The sequence below is a fragment of the Electrona antarctica genome (genome assembly GCF_951216825.1).
Source record: "Electrona antarctica genome assembly, chromosome: 2".
Classification (NCBI taxonomy): Eukaryota; Metazoa; Chordata; class Actinopteri; order Myctophiformes; family Myctophidae; genus Electrona; species Electrona antarctica.
The window spans coordinates 21,304,005-21,320,650 of NC_136807.1; the positions used below are offsets into that span (position 1 = coordinate 21,304,005).

The 16,646-nt window shown below is 43.9% G+C and overlaps 1 protein-coding gene across 1 annotated transcript in view; it reads right to left on the reverse strand.

The window, feature by feature from the left end:
* Positions 1 to 1,677: 1,677 nt before the first annotated feature.
* Positions 1,678 to 16,646, reverse strand: part of tegt (testis enhanced gene transcript (BAX inhibitor 1)) — a 43,013-nt gene continuing 28,044 nt past the window's right edge. Inside the window, exon 11 of the mRNA XM_079517390.1 lies at positions 1,678 to 1,740. The gene's annotated coding sequence lies outside the window, so the exon portion shown is untranslated. The remainder of the gene's footprint in view (positions 1,741 to 16,646) is intronic.

Consider the following 16,646-nt stretch of genomic DNA (forward strand, 5'->3'; position numbering starts at 1 on the left):
GAACAGGGGATTTGGTGGTTTCCACTTGCGTTCTATTTTTCTTAGTTCTCGCTTTAGAGCTCGAGTATGGTCATTGAGCCAGGGTTCAGTTCTATAGACGCTTTATTCCTGGTTTTAAAAGGCGCTACTATAGGTCTAACGTAGCCTGGCAGGCATCATGGGAGACGGCATTTTGTGACAACTCCACTGAAGAGATTTGAGGGAAAACTGTATAAATAGGCAAATCAACTGAAATTGCATAACTTCAAACAAAAACAATCAGTCTCAAATGCTCAAATAACCTATGTTATGGCACTAAATAACAATATGAAAACCTTAGGAAATGCTGCTTGGCTTGTGGGAGCCTTTTCAGGGCAGCACTCCTCTATAGGCCAAGCATGAACACTGCAGCATTAGTCTACTTTCCATTCACAGCCAAGAAAGGACTAGCATTAGTTTACCATAAAACTTACATGAAACCCTTATTGTAAGTTAATAAATCAAAGAAATAATAAGAATAGTAAGACCACATAAGAGTTAATTTCAAGAATTGAAGACAGTCTATTGGTTTATTGGCTAACATTACATGAAAAAGCACAAAGGAACAATCAAAGAAATATCAGCTCAGTTGAGCACATTCAAATTTATTTTAGCAAATGTATCAAATTATTTCAATAGTACATCAATGAAATAAGTTCACAGTATACAGATCTTCAAAAACTTTTAAGTGACATCATTTGGCAAACTAATATGTAGAGCACAGGTATTTTAGACCATTTTAAAGACAAATTAATGTATGGGAGCAATAGGATATTAGGAACAACTGGCCTGTCTTGGCTTTCCACATTTAAACTACCGGTATGTATAGATGATGACAAAGCTAACACCAGCCAGTCATATATCCCAACCAGGAGAGACTTAACATTTGTCTTCAAGAATTTGAAAAGACCAGTACGATCAGATGCTGCTGACTTTTACCAGTGTTGTTCTCAAAATGTTGTGCAAATGTTGGTAATTAATCACAATTTGGAAAAACCTCAAGTGGTGTTAAACTGGGAATATAATAATACTTTATTTATATAGCACCTTTCAAATTTGCATTACAAAGTGCTTTACAACAACAAACCAAATATACAGCAGAAGACATTTCAAAAGAAAACAAAAATTAGGAAAAGTATATATACTAAAATATTTGATTGGCAGTGAAAGCTAATCTATAAAAGTGTGTTTTTAAAAGAGGACACTGATTCAACACGCTTGATATGTAAGGGCAGTGTGTTCCAAAGTATTGGCGCTATGGTGCTCATCATGGGAGACGGCATTTTGTGACAACTCCACTGAAGAGATTTGAGGGAAAACTGTATAAATAGGCAAATCAACTGAAATTGCATAACTTCAAACAAAAACAATCAGTCTCAAATGCTCAAATAACCTATGTTATGGCACTAAATAACAATATGAAAACCTTAGGAAATGCTGCTCGGCTTGTGGGAGCCTTTTCAGGGCAGCACTCCCCTCTATAGGCCAAGCGTGAACACTGCAGCATTAGTCTACTTTCAATTCACAGCCTAGAAAGGACTAGCATTAGTTTACCATAAAACTTACATGCAACCCTTATTGTAAGTTAATAAATCAAAGAATTTAAAAAAATAATAGTAAGACCACGTAAGTGTTCATTTCAAGAATTGAAGACAAAGTGAAAACACCAACAGCATTGCAAATTGTGCCTTTCTCAAGATTTTCCACAAGATTTTGCCTCATTTCTTCTTTCCCTGAAAAAAAAACCCACAAAATGATAATTTAAATATAAAGACTTATTACAGCATTACGGTGCAACCCGAGTGACAGGCTGTACTAAGACACATCTTTATACAGCAAACCCATTAAAAAGTAGTGCGGCATGCCATCACAGTACAAAATAATGCAAACTGAAATTATGCAATAGTGAATGTCAGTGCATGCATGCCCAGCATTCACCTACTCCTACTGGCATGAATCAGCATGAAACTGTTTCACAGCAACATGCAATATCGTAATTAAAATATGTTTCCGGGGGGGAAACATATTTTTAATGCCATATAAATGGCATTAAATGGGGGTCAGTAGCCTATGCATGTCAAACTGGGCATCCTTTTCAAATGGGGTCCTGCCCTGAAAATGAATTTTCAGGGCAAGACCTCGACCTCACGCGTGCGGACTCGGCCCCCAGCCTGGTACCCTAGTCAAAATATGGCCCTCGAGGAAAATTAATTGGGGAACCCTGTGATACTGTCTGTCATGAACTCACAGTCTCACAGACTTGTGCTCCCTTTGGCTTCAGTCATTTATATGAGATAATCATGAAATTGGTACAGCTGGTATATGCCTGCCAAGACTACTGCAAGGTGGTAATCAATTGACACTATAATTGCATACAACACAATTGCATTCAGCACATCTCCCTCCTTTTGGAGTAACTTTCTTTGGATCTGATACTGCTTTCCTTTAAGGCTTGCACATGTTTTTATTTTTCGAGGCACTGGAGCATACCCCCTGGACTGTTCAGAATTATGCTTGATTGCTGCAGTCGTGGTTTTGGGTCAAGCATGTCATAGCAGGTCTCTGACATGATAGTTGTCAGCCCCAGTGTCTATCTTGAAGTTAACATTTTTCCCTTCAATGCCCAGGTTCACTGTCAACACTGCCCAAGAACACAGACTGAGTCTCTGCAGCAGTCACTTCATGCACTAGTTTAGTGTGGCATTTTACCGCAAAATGGCCTATTTTCTTGCATTTTCTGCATTTCTGGCTGGACATGCATCCCCCTGGCCATGCTCCCTATTGCATCTCCCACACTTTTTAACATAACTTGCATTTTGTGGTGATTTCCCTTTAAACCCCCTCTGCCTGGGATTTTCTGTATTTAGTGCGAGTGTATTTCACTATTTCACCTCCTCCACATGTTGAACAGCGCCATCTTGTGCATTTTGGGACTTAATTAGCTCATGGTTACGTGCCATTTCAATAGCACCAGGCAGTGTCAGGTTAGATTTTAGCTGTAATCTTTGTGACAATGCCTGTCTCTTAATCCAATGACTATTCTGTCACGAATGGATTCTTCCTTCTTGTCTCCAAAGTCACAATGCTCAGACAGTTCGTACAGGCCTCTTATGAATGCTTCTACTGACTCACCCTCACGCTGGTTTCTTTGGTGGAAGCAGGCACGTTCGAATATCACATTCCGTAACGGGATGAAGTGGTCGTCAAAGTTTTTAATCACTATTCCAAAGTCCACATCCTCCCCGACGGCAAACGTGAACGAGCTGAATATATTTTCGGCGTCCTTTCCCATCGCATAAATCAGCGTGCTGACCTGCACTTCGCCGTCCTCCGCTGCGAGTTTAGTTGCTGATCTGTACCTCATGAAGCGTTGTCTCCATTCAGGCCATTCGGACGGTTTGTCGAAGTGATAACTCTCAGGTGGAGGGAACTTTGCCATGTTAAACTGCACTCGACAATGAGTATGTCACTCTGCTAGTTTTAACACTGTTTTTAACTTTCTTCTGACACCATGTCATGAACTCACACAGACACTTGTGCTCTCTTTGGCTTCAGTCATTTATATGAGATAATCATGAAATTGGTACAGCTGGTATATGCCTGCCAAGGCTACTGCAAGGTGGTAATCAATTGACACTATAATTGCATACTAGTGGGATATGCCTGCCAAGGCTACTGCAAGGTGGCAATCAATTTACACTATAATTGCATACATTGAGTGAAAGCACACCATGTGTGAATTGAACATTGTGGACCCTATTGGAAACAAGTGTAATGCTTAATTGGGTCGTCCACTCACAGTTAACAGCCTTTCTATTGAGTTTGTGCTTGAAATGTACTGTAATTCTGCAAACTGTTAATACATTTTTCAATCAATCAATCAATCAAAGTGTGTGTGTTGCTCTCTCTGCGTGCTTGTTACATTTTTTTATAATATTCCCCTATAGAGCGTCGCAGTCCCGCCCTCTACCCTGGACCAGGAAATGATTCTCCGTTCATTTTCCTCATAGACATTTCAGAAAGTATTTATTTAAAGACGTTTACGCTGCGGACAAAGCCAACTCGAGTCGTGACAAATCATGACAACAAACACAATTTTTGGGGCCGAAACAATAATTAGAAAGAAGAAAAAAACGGCAGGTTACAACACTTTTATTGTTGTTTTTCTTCTATGTAATTATTTGTTTGGTCCAAAATATTGTGTGTGTTGTCATGATTTGTCACGACTCGAGTTGGCTTCGTACAACGCTTACAAGGTCTTTAAATAAATACTTCTGTGACTGCGTCGCAGTCCCGCCCCTTACCATGGACCAGGAAATGAATCCCAATGCATTTTTCCCATAGACATTTCAAAAAGTATTTATTTAAAGACGGTTACGCCGCGGACAAAGCCAACTCGAGTCGTGACAACTCATGACAACACAAACAATATTTTGGACCAAACAAATAATTACAAAGAAGAAAAACAACAAAAGTGTTTTTTTCTTTTTTCTAATTATTTGTTCGGCCCAAAAAATTGTGTTTGTTGTCATGATTTGTCACGACTCGAGTTGGCTTTGTCCGCGGCGTAAACGTCTTTAAATAAATACTTTCTGAAATGTCTATGAGGAAAATGAACGGAGAATAATTTCCTGGTCCATGGTAGGGGGCGGGACTGCGACGCTCTATAGAGCGCCGAAGTCCTGACGTCACTCGCTCATCCCCTGGTTCATGGAAGTTTCTCTATCTATATCGAATTGTGTAATATATCGGCATGAAAGAATCATGGAGTGACATATAGAGTTATTTCAGATACTGTATTCCCCCAACACTATGACTCAGCATATTGGTTGGATGGGCAGTGAAAGACATAGGTGTGCGGGCAGTTTAGCGGCCCAAAACTCTAGATTACTCAAATCAAATTCCATACCTGTATTTTTGGTTTCTTCCACCACGCAAATGCGGGTGGGTGAAATCTCACAGTGCCACGCCCAGGTGGTATGAGCCTTCGGTTGTTTGCGTCCGGAACCGGTGCAGCGGGTCCGCTCATTACGCACATGCGAACTCTCCCTCCGGAATTCGGGTCATTGGTAAGTTGCAATGGGTCTGGTCCACAAGATTCGATACACCACCAAGATACCCTTGTACCTGTCTAAATACTTCCTTCATGTCAATGAAGTCCACACCCACAACACCAGAGAGAGTTCAACAAACCATGTGCAACCCAGATTCGTCACAAACAAGGGAGGGACTAAATTCTTTTCGCTCCTTTGCCACCAAAATGTGGAACGCCCTACCAACAGTCATTAAGACATGCGAATCCCTTGACTCCTTCAAAACCGCTTTCAAAGGGCACCTACGGACGGCTGCAATTCGAAACTGGCCCCTGTAAAATCTGAATACCCCCCCACCCCTTTCCCCTCACTATACAGTTTATTTTCCCTTTTTACCTCCCTTATGATGAATTCCTGTTCTGTGTATATTTGTACGTCTCTAAATGTTTTGATGCATTGAACAAGGTGGACCCTCTTGTAAACAAGTGTAATGCTTTATTGGGTCGTCCACTCACAGTTAACAGTTTTTGTATTGAGTTGTACTTGAAATGTACTGTAATTCTGCACACTGTTAATACATACTTCAATCAATCAATCAAATGCCACTGTACTGCAAAAGACGCAAAAGTAGGACAACTGTCAATTAACTAGCTTATTAAAATAGCGCGGACACAGATTAATGCTGGGACACACTTTTCCGTGTAACAGACCCGTCCGCTTCCGGGTCACGGACACAGATTAATACTGGGACACACGGGGAAAATAACTCGGACGGGGCATGTTAACGTGAACACACGCGCTGTTTCGACAACACACTGAACATCATTTGCTGTTCATATAATTATTCAGAACGGGTAAGGACTAGTAACTCAAATACTGCGCTGCAAGTTGCAACTGACACAGAGGCAGTTATATTATACTCTAGTGTATGTGAACAGCTCATTTTGGATAATGATGGATATTTTATAGACATGGACACGTATATATCAATCAGTTGATATTTTAATAGACAGTTGACACACAGTGTCAGTTTGCACAGGACACAAGAGGAGCTCTGTAAGTTGAGACTTGGTGACTAGCACAGAGTAAAAACGGCTTAGAGCTATTTACAGCCAGTCTGTAAAAACAAAGCCTTTTGTTAAGAATGCGGCCAGGCACCCCAGGAGGGTCGGGGGTTCTGTTTCTGACCTAATGATAGGAACAGCTCCTATCTCCAACTGTTAAACCAACAGCTGTGTGTGTGTTGCAGAGAGCTTCCTGCTCTCTGCTCCAGAATTGATGAATCTACACTGTGTATTTGTGCTTAATCATTTAGACTGGTTAACAATATAGTTTGAACAATTTCATTACATGTGTTCGGCATACTTCATATATAGTATAGATATTGAATTAGTCTTATTTGGTATAAAACTTATAGAGTGTTACATGAGCTGTATGCTCTGTGTCCCTCCTCCCCCTCCACCGGAAGATCCTGTGAGTTTCTAGGGAGGCGGGACTTAGAAGCTAGTAAATACTGCAGACGCTGTGAAACTAGCAGAGTCCACACTGATTAGCTATGATGTGACTTCATGTATTCCACGGGGCCTTCCGCCCGTGGAAAGCCTTGTACTGAGTTATTCTGTTCAATAAAACTGATCAGAATGTGACGACAACCTGCTCCTCGACTCCTTTCTTCACTCGACGACCATCACTGCTAAAGACACAATTTGGGTAACTTGGTGCTAAATATACATCATAAATGGCGCCCAATGGACTGGAGGAATGATGGTGTAGTTTCTATGCCACGCTGAACGGACCTGCGACCTGCTGGGGGTCACTTTTGTGGCTCTGTGTCGTGGCGGTGATGGGGTGATCGAGGTGAGTTGGGGTGAAGAGGGGGGTCGTCTGCTCAGTGACAACGCGTGTTTTCATTCACCATTGTTTTATTTTTTCTGTAAACGCCAGGCGAGCTAGTCATAAACTTGTCTTTATCCCTTTATCTCGCATTTTTTACGACAATTAAGTACTTTCCTACTTCTTGATAGTCCGTCGTCAAGTGATGGCTGTCATGAAGCATTCCTGGCCAATGTGCAGAAGATGTAGGTTTTTTAAATCTATGTGTAACCCCTAGAGGGTAGTAGAGTCCTAAGTGAGACGTATATTTAAGAGTGTTCTGAACAGGCAGCTGACAGGACATCAGTTGTGGGTCCTCACAAACGCCGTAACGTTCATGCGTTGTGAGAGAGGTATACTCGGCTGCAGACTTGTCATTTGGTAAGCCTATATGCTCGTTTTATATGTAACTATTGATTTTGGGGTTTTTGGTATGATATAAAATGAGAGTATTTTCATGTCAGGTCTACACCACACTTGTTGCAGTGCGCTGTAGTGTAGCCTTGGATGTTCCAATGTTTGGGGTGTGGCTTCCCCAGTACTGTGTAGGCAATTAACGTGGAGGAATGTGAGTACTACCATATATATATACGATTATGCAGAGCGGAACAATGAAATGGCATGTTGGATGTTTCTTACGTTGATGGAATCATATGCAACGTTCTGTCACATGGTCTCTAACCTGCATGTACTATGTAATTGTAACAGCTACAGGTGGAGATGCTTGCTTGTATGACACCATTGAGAGACAGTTCAGGTGTTTAGACATAAGAGCTATACCTGGTAAGGTGATACTTGTGTTGGCTTGCCTAGTATTATTATATTACTGATGTTTGTGCTTTATATTGTGTTCATATATTATGCTACATTAAATGGTGACTGTTGGGCATTACATGGTATATAGAGGTTGCCTAATTGCTATTTTAATCTGTATATTTCAACTGGCCATTGCATATGGATGTAGGCTATTATTCTCTGTGCACATCACTGACTCTGTTTGTCCTTCATAGGTTCAAGTTGAATAAACGGCCCTGTAAAGGACTGTTGTCCCTTTTCCCTTGATTTTAGTTTTGATGTTTTTGTGAACCACTTCTCCCCATTTTTACCCTCTCAAACACTGCTTCTTACAATTTTTGATATACAAACAATTAAAGTCTTTTGTACCTGTTATAAATAAAACTATTGTTATGCTTGTACCATACTCCAGTATCCTGTCCAATCAATTTATTTAGCGGGGTCACATTTTGGCGTAGGTCGGCAGGACGGTACAATTAGTGTTTTGAGACCAATTAATGTGGGAGAGGGTTTATTTTTTTAGTAAACCATTTGTAAAAGGGAAAGGGACAGCAGTCGAAGAAGACCACGCCCCGTCGCCCACAAGTTTGTCTGCTGACCATCTGGACCAGTCATGGCGGAAGAGGAACTGGTGACGCTCAGGGAGGAGCTTGAACAAATGAGATTGGAAAATGAGAGACTCAAAGAACCACCTGGCCGAGGTAATGGGGCTCAGGGTGAGAGCAGCCAACGGCGGGAGGTCATGTATATCCCCCGTGAAAGAAAATGCCCACAGTTTTCTGGTGGACCTGGGTCCTTGTCCATAGAAGACTGGGTAGAAGAGGTTGAGTGTTCCACAAGGGGTCGGCATATGCCAGAAACCGATAAAGCTCTCTTTATGTATGATCACTTGGAGGGGGAGGCGAGGTCTGAGATAAAGTTTAGGCCACGTGTGGAAAGGGAAGATCCTAAAATAATTTCTGATGTGCTGACGGAACTGTATTCCTGCTCGAACTCCTATGTTTCATTACAACGTCAATTCTTTGATTGTAGACAAAAAGAAAGTGAGTCCTTACAAGAATTTTCATTATCATTGTTGTCTATCATGGACAAAATAGAAAAATCTAACTCTGATGCTATGCCCAACTTTGCTCAGGTTTTACGAGACCAGTTTGCTGAAGGGGTACGGGACCATATGCTTCGCAGAGAGTTGAAAAGGCTTGTGCGCCAGACCCCTGGGGTGTCACTCCTGGACCTGAGGAAGGAGGCCATTCGTTGGGTTGAGGAGGGGCAGCCTCAGGGGGTAAAGTACACTCGCCCAACGTCTCACTCTCATGAAACCCAGGCTATAGTAACGTGTGAGGCAGTCAATGCTAAGCAATCTGAGTATTCAGAACTGAAGGAAATTGTAATGAAACAGCAGGAGCAACTAGATATGTTGATTAAAACTCTGGGGGCACAGGGTGGGTACAACAGGGGCATGCAGAGGCCTAGACAGGCCACCCGGTATCAATGGTCTCCAGAGGGACAGCCCATCTGTTTTCGCTGCAATAACGCAGGACATATAGCTCGCTTTTGTAGAAAAAATAACCAGAATAGTCAGGCTACAGTCACTTCTGACAACGGGCAGCATGGGGAAGAGACAGAACAGCAAAAAAAACTAGAACCTCCCAGCGTGCAGAGCCACATGTTGGAGGTGGGGGCATTGGGCTCAAATGTTAAACACTCAGACCGTGCTAAGGTATTTAAGAAGTTGGTTGGTACTTGTCCTGTGGTATCAATGAAACTGTGTGATGTTGACGTTCCTTCCTTGCTTGATACAGGGTCAATGGTTTCCACTGTCACAGAGAGTTTCTTTAACGAGCACTTTTCAGCGTTAGGTGAGCAGAATATTGAGGATTGCCGTTGGCTAGGCCTTAAGGCGGCAAATGGTCTCGATATTCCATATATTGGTTATGTAACAATAACTATAAATGTCTATGGAACACAGGTTCCTAACTGTGGAGTCCTAGTTGTAAAAGATCCCCCCACTCCCAGTGGCCAAGAGCAGAAAAGATGTGTTCCGGGAGTTCTGGGTATGAATATTGTAAGGGATTTTTACTATACTTTGTTTCGCCAACATGGTTCATCACTGTTTCAGACTCCTCAGGTTGAGTCAGCCCACCCATCATGGAAACTGGCCCTACGCTATTGTGAGAAAATGGAAGCAGTTTTAAATTCTACAGAGGCTTACAAAGTGAGGGTTCAGGGCAAGACACCAGTGTATGTAGCTGCAGGCACATTAACTATGATCCCTGTCACCTGCCCACAGCTCCCATCTTCTAGTACTGTTGAGTTTTTATTGGAGCCCCTTGGCCCAGATGAAGGTACCCTCCCTGAAGGTCTGTTGATTTCACCAGCTTTAGTTAAGGCGGAGAGAGGTCTCCTTTATGCTCCAGTTACAAATGTGGGTACTAGAGATGTGTGGATTACACCACGTAGAGTAATTGGGTCTGTGCAGATAGCAAAAGCAGCTCTGAGACATTCAAGTCCTACTGTGGAACTGTCATTTGATGAATTTTCACATGAGTATATAGCCCAGATTTCCTCACAGGAGGTTCAGGATGTGATTGACCAGGGTGTTGATTTTCCCATGCCTAGTTTTACAAACCTGTCAGAAGGGGATGCAAACCAAGCTAAACAGCTACTATGTAGATATCAGTCTATCTTTTCTAAGGGGGAGGGTGATGTGGGGTGTACTAAACTCATTACTCATGAAATCCCATTATTAGATTCGGCTCCAGTCCGCCAGCCATATCGTAGGATCCCCCCAGCACAGTATGAAACTGTGCGAGCCCACATTCAGCAGTTGGTGGATAGTCAAGTTGCTAGGGAAAGTAGCAGCCCCTACTCATCACCAATTGTGGTGGTACAGAAGAAGGATGGGGGCATCCGATTGTGTGTCGACTATCGCCAACTCAATGCCAAAACCCATAAAGATGCATACCCACTACCCAGAATCGACGAGTCCCTGGATTCCCTCACGGGAGCCCGCTGGTTCTCCACCTTGGACCTAGCCAGTGGATACAATCAGGTAGAGATGGCAGAACATGACCGGAAAAAAACTGCATTCTGTACTCCTTTTGGCCTGTTTGAATTTAATAGGATGCCCTTTGGGCTATGCAATGCACCAGCAACCTTTCAAAGGCTGATGGAGCGACTGTTTGGCGACCAGCGGCACAAGTCTGTCCTATTATATTTGGATGACGTGATTGTTTTTTCCTCAACAGTTCAGCAGCACATGGAAAGACTGGAGGTGGTCTTTAAACGCCTCCAGGAGCAAAACTTAAAAGTCAAACTGTCTAAATGCCATTTCTTTCAGAAGCAGGTGTTATACTTGGGGCACGTTGTGTCCGAACAGGGGGTGGCCACTGATCCAGAGAAGGTTGCTGCTGTACGCAACTGGAGGCGGCCTACACACCTGAGAGACTTGCGTTCATTCCTGGGCTTCACATCATACTACAGAAAGTTTGTGGAGGGCTACTCCAAACTGGCTGCCCCGCTCCACTACCTGGTTGGCCAACTGAGTCCTCGAAAGGGTAAGACCCCAAATATCCCATTACTGCCTCGGTGGGATGAGAAGTGTGAACAAGCATTCCAGGCACTACGTGAGAAGCTCTGTACAACACCAGTATTGGCATTTGCAGACTTTACAAAACCTTTTATCCTTGAAGTCGATGCCAGCCACCAAGGACTGGGAGCTGTCTTATCACAGGAGCATGATGGGAAGCCCAGACCTGTTGCCTATGCGAGTCGCAGCTTGAAGAGAACGGAACGGAACATGGAAAATTACAGTTCAATGAAACTAGAGTTTTTGGCTCTCAAGTGGGCAGTCTGTGAGAAGTTCAGGGAGTACCTATTAGGAAATGCTTTTATAGTGTACACAGATAATAATCCCCTCTGTCATTTGCAGACTGCTAAACTGGGAGCAATCGAGCAACGTTGGGCATCGGAGCTGGCTTCTTTCAACTTCACGCTCAAATACCGTCCAGGACGCTCCAACTCAAATGCTGATGCCTTGTCTCGACTACCCCTGGAGGAGGCGTCCCCTGGTATGGCGGTCCCCAGGCAGCTAGCGGCAAGTATTGGTGGACCGAAGGAGTGGATGAAGGCCACGTGCAGTGAGATAACCACCCTTCCCTGCTGTATCCGACCAGACCTTGCCTCGCTACAAGCCGCAGACCCGGTTGTGGGCCCTGTCTTGACACTCTGGCGGAGAGGGCGCCCGCCTGATGGGAGGGAGAAAGAGGGGCTAAGGAAGGACAGTAAAGAGTTGATCCGGAAGTGGGATCGTTTGTTGGAGAAGGAGGGATGTCTGTACCGCCTCACCTATTCTTCAGATGGAAATAAGGAAGTCCACCAACTGCTGCTGCCACAGATGCTGCAGAAAGAAGTTTTCACCAGCCTCCATGATGCCCATGGCCACCAGGGGGTCGACCGTACTACTGACCTGGTGAGGAGCCGCTGCTTCTGGCCAGGTATGCTGAGAGATGTGGATAGATGGTGCAGAGAATGTGAGCGGTGCATTCTAGCCAAGGCCGTGAGGCCAAAAGTGAGAACCTACATGGGCACACTCCAGGCCTCCAGCCCCAATGAGATCTTGGCCATCGACTTCACCATGCTGGAGCCTGCAAGTGATGGGAGGGAGAATGTCCTGGTCCTGACTGACGTCTTCACAAAGTACACATTGGCCATCCCGACAAGAGATCAGCGTGCTAGCACGGTGGCTGATGTGTTGGTCCGAAGTTGGTTCCATCTTCTCGGCGTGCCAGGTCGTCTCCATTCAGACCAGGGAAGAAATTTTGAAAGTAACATCATTCAACAGTTATGCAAGCTCTATAACATCAAGAAAAGTCGCACCACTGCATATCATCCACAGGGCAATGGTCAATGTGAACGTTTCAATAGGACATTGCATGATCTGCTGCGCACACTGCCCCCAGATAAGAAGAAACGTTGGCCCCAATACCTCTCTCAGTTGACGTATGCCTATAACACCACAGCACACCAGACTACAGGGGTGAGTCCATACTTTTTGATGTTTGGTCGTCAACCACAGTTACCTGTTGATTTCTTGCTTGGCAGCAGCGGTGAAGAACCCAGTGGTGGATCCGTGGAGGACTGGATACAGGAGCATCAACACAACTTGAGTGAGGCCTACAGCCAAGTGAGAGAACGTCTACAGGAGCGACTGGCACGTAGAAACCTCAAACATGATGTCGGCACACAGGACATGGGGTTCCAAGAGGGTGAGCTGGTGTACTTGAAAAACCATCAGGTTAGAGGGAGAAACAAAATTCAGGATGTCTGGAGCCCGGGTATGTACAGGGTCGTGAGATGTCCGGGGGCCCTGGGGACCGTTTACTCTGTGGTACCTATTGACCAGGACGGCCCAGTTAAGCAGGTACATCGGTCGGAGATGAGGGCTGTCGGTGCAGGAGCAGTACCAGAGACCCTGGCCAGGATGTCTGACTCGGAAGAAGCAGATGATTCAGATTCAGAAAATGGAGAATCAATATGTGTCATTCTGGAGGACAATGATCAGGTCATTCTGGAGGACAATGATCAGGTCATTCTGGAGGACAATGATGAGGTCATTCTGGAGGACAATGATAGTATTTATGACTCTGATAATGATTATTCTATGACTGACTCTCCCACCTCAAGCAGGTCATCTTCGCCGGGTCTAGAAGAGCCAAGTTACACCATTATAGAGGTGGGCGACTCGCACTATAGGCCTCGGCGTACCACCCGAGAGACAGCAGGACAGCACTCAAACCCCAATCATCTCCCCCAGTCGGCATGGTCGGAGCAGGAAACCCAGACTGCATGGTAGAGTATGGTGGCTGCGGCTTCCCTAGCAACTTGTACTATCCCTATGTTTATGGTGAATCGTCGGGGCGACGATTCAATTATGGGGGGGTAGAATGTAACCCCTAGAGGGTAGTAGAGTCCTAAGTGAGACGTATATTTAAGAGTGTTCTGAACAGGCAGCTGACAGGACATCAGTTGTGGGTCCTCACAAACGCCGTAACGTTCATGCGTTGTGAGAGAGGTATACTCGGCTGCAGACTTGTCATTTGGTAAGCCTATATGCTCGTTTTATATGTAACTATTGATTTTGGGGTTTTTGGTATGATATAAAATGAGAGTATTTTCATGTCAGGTCTACACCACACTTGTTGCAGTGCGCTGTAGTGTAGCCTTGGATGTTCCAATGTTTGGGGTGTGGCTTCCCCAGTACTGTGTAGGCAATTAACGTGGAGGAATGTGAGTACTACCATATATATATACGATTATGCAGAGCGGAACAATGAAATGGCATGTTGGATGTTTCTTACGTTGATGGAATCATATGCAACGTTCTGTCACATGGTCTCTAACCTGCATGTACTATGTAATTGTAACAGCTACAGGTGGAGATGCTTGCTTGTATGACACCATTGAGAGACAGTTCAGGTGTTTAGACATAAGAGCTATACCTGGTAAGGTGATACTTGTGTTGGCTTGCCTAGTATTATTATATTACTGATGTTTGTGCTTTATATTGTGTTCATATATTATGCTACATTAAATGGTGACTGTTGGGCATTACATGGTATATAGAGGTTGCCTAATTGCTATTTTAATCTGTATATTTCAACTGGCCATTGCATATGGATGTAGGCTATTATTCTCTGTGCACATCACTGACTCTGTTTGTCCTTCATAGGTTCAAGTTGAATAAACGGCCCTGTAAAGGACTGTTGTCCCTTTTCCCTTGATTTTAGTTTTGATGTTTTTGTGAACCACTTCTCCCCATTTTTACCCTCTCAAACACTGCTTCTTACAATTTTTGATATACAAACAATTAAAGTCTTTTGTACCTGTTATAAATAAAACTATTGTTATGCTTGTACCATACTCCAGTATCCTGTCCAATCAATTTATTTAGCGGGGTCACATATGTAACTATTGCCTTCTGCTTCAAATGTGAAGCGTGTGTTCAGAGTAGCGTGCCTTATAGGTTAAGGCAGTTGCAAACTGGAAGCGTTTTTCGGGGAAACCGGGAGGCGCGCCTGGTGTGCGATTGTCTTTCATGTCCACGTTCTGTTTGCGTGGCTGCTCTCGTATTAAATGGAAGTGCACAATATTTGGACGGTTTTGTGCGTTCCTGAGGGCAAGCCGAAAGTGTTTAGTGGGTAACTGAGCCCCCACGTTATTGGGTGTATGGAATAGGAGTCTGCTTTTGGATTATTAATATTAATATTTATTAATATTATTCTTCTGAGATTGTTGTCGGATTACGCAAGGCCCAGTAAGACGAGCCGGCGTGCGTATTGCAAAACCGAGATTTTGTGACGTATATATATATACGATGCATATGTGCGCGCACTTCGACGTGTACGTGTTTTTTCTTACATTGCTGCTGGGGATATGTGCGGGCGTATGGGGATTATTTTTATTAGATTAATTGTGGTTCCTGTTTTGTGCCTGTGCTGTTTTCTCCGTGCGCGGTGGTTTTGTGGGAGGACACGCTGTGCGTTGATGTTTAGATAGGATGAGATCTCTTATTTTTGTCTGTGGTTCGTTATGGGACCGTATGGTGGCGGGGGGTTTTCTCCGGGGGAGCCCCCCCCTGTTTTCTGAAGTGTTTAAACTTTAAATATTGTTTTTCGTTTGCGTTGTGGTTACGTTCCCTGTGATGTCTGTGATGTGGGGGACGTGCTGATTCGTTTTCGATATGTTTGTCATCTGTAGCAGGATTCACGACGACTTGTTGAGATCTTGTTATTATTGTTTGGTCGCGGCCATGTTTTTACCCAGGAGGCCTTTGCGGTTATTCTGCGTGCCTGTCTGGGGCTATAGAGCGGCCGTGCTCTCTTTGTTCCGGGTCGAGGGGGTGTCTTGTTTCTTTTTAGACTCTCTTCAGACTTCCGGTATGTGATGCGGACTGTTTATGCTTTTTATTTTTCACTTCCCATTACAGGGAATATGGGGGAGTAGAATGCTTGAACTAGAAGCGTTGTTTTTAAACTTGAGCTGGTTTTCTGTCAGCAGCTCTGGCTGAAGTTGTTCCCTTACGCCCGCTGCGTGCGTGCGCGTGTGCGTGTGGGTGTGCGCTCTTTCGGCGCTGTTTTATTTTCTTTGGGGACTTTGGGTGACAGTTTATCTTTGGCTTGACAAAGCCTATGGTTTTGGCGTGCATGCGTGCGTGCATGTGCCTTGAGTGCGTGGTACGTCTGTGATATGCGTGCGACGGTGTGACTGTACTGTACGTGTGTACTTGTGGATGGTTGTTTATGGTGCGTGCGTGCCTGTGCCTGTGCGTGGGTGCGTGATGGATGCGTGTGTCAGTTGATCTGTTCTACTGACTGTATGGCTGTACTGAGAGTGATGTTATGGATGGCGTAGCACTGTTTTCTGTGATGATCTGATTCTTGTCGTGAGCCATGTTGGTCATGGCTCAGGGGGGAGTATAGGTTAATACATTTATGAACAAACTAGATAAATGAACGAAATTAATAGGAGGTTAACAAATAAACTGGATGCATGAACTAAATTAGATAAGGGAACTATAATATGGCTAGTCATGTACGTTAGAGTGTACAAATATATAAGAGTGAAATTATATTTGAGAAATTATTTAAAGTGCATTTATGGACATTTTCTGTGTTAAAATGTGGAGCTAAGAGTAACCATTGGGCATATAGTAACCACGATAGCGAGTCTATTAACTTCACTGTAGGAATATGGTGTGGGGTTAGGCCCTGGTGAAAATAGTAGCTATAATGATAGGGTGTTACCTCATTTTTGATCAGTGACTGTTTAAAGGTGGATTGACTTTTTTCTTAAATGAATAATATAGATATTACAGTAGGGAGGTCATTTAAATTTTGACGGAGACAACAGCTCAGTCTATTTTGTTGT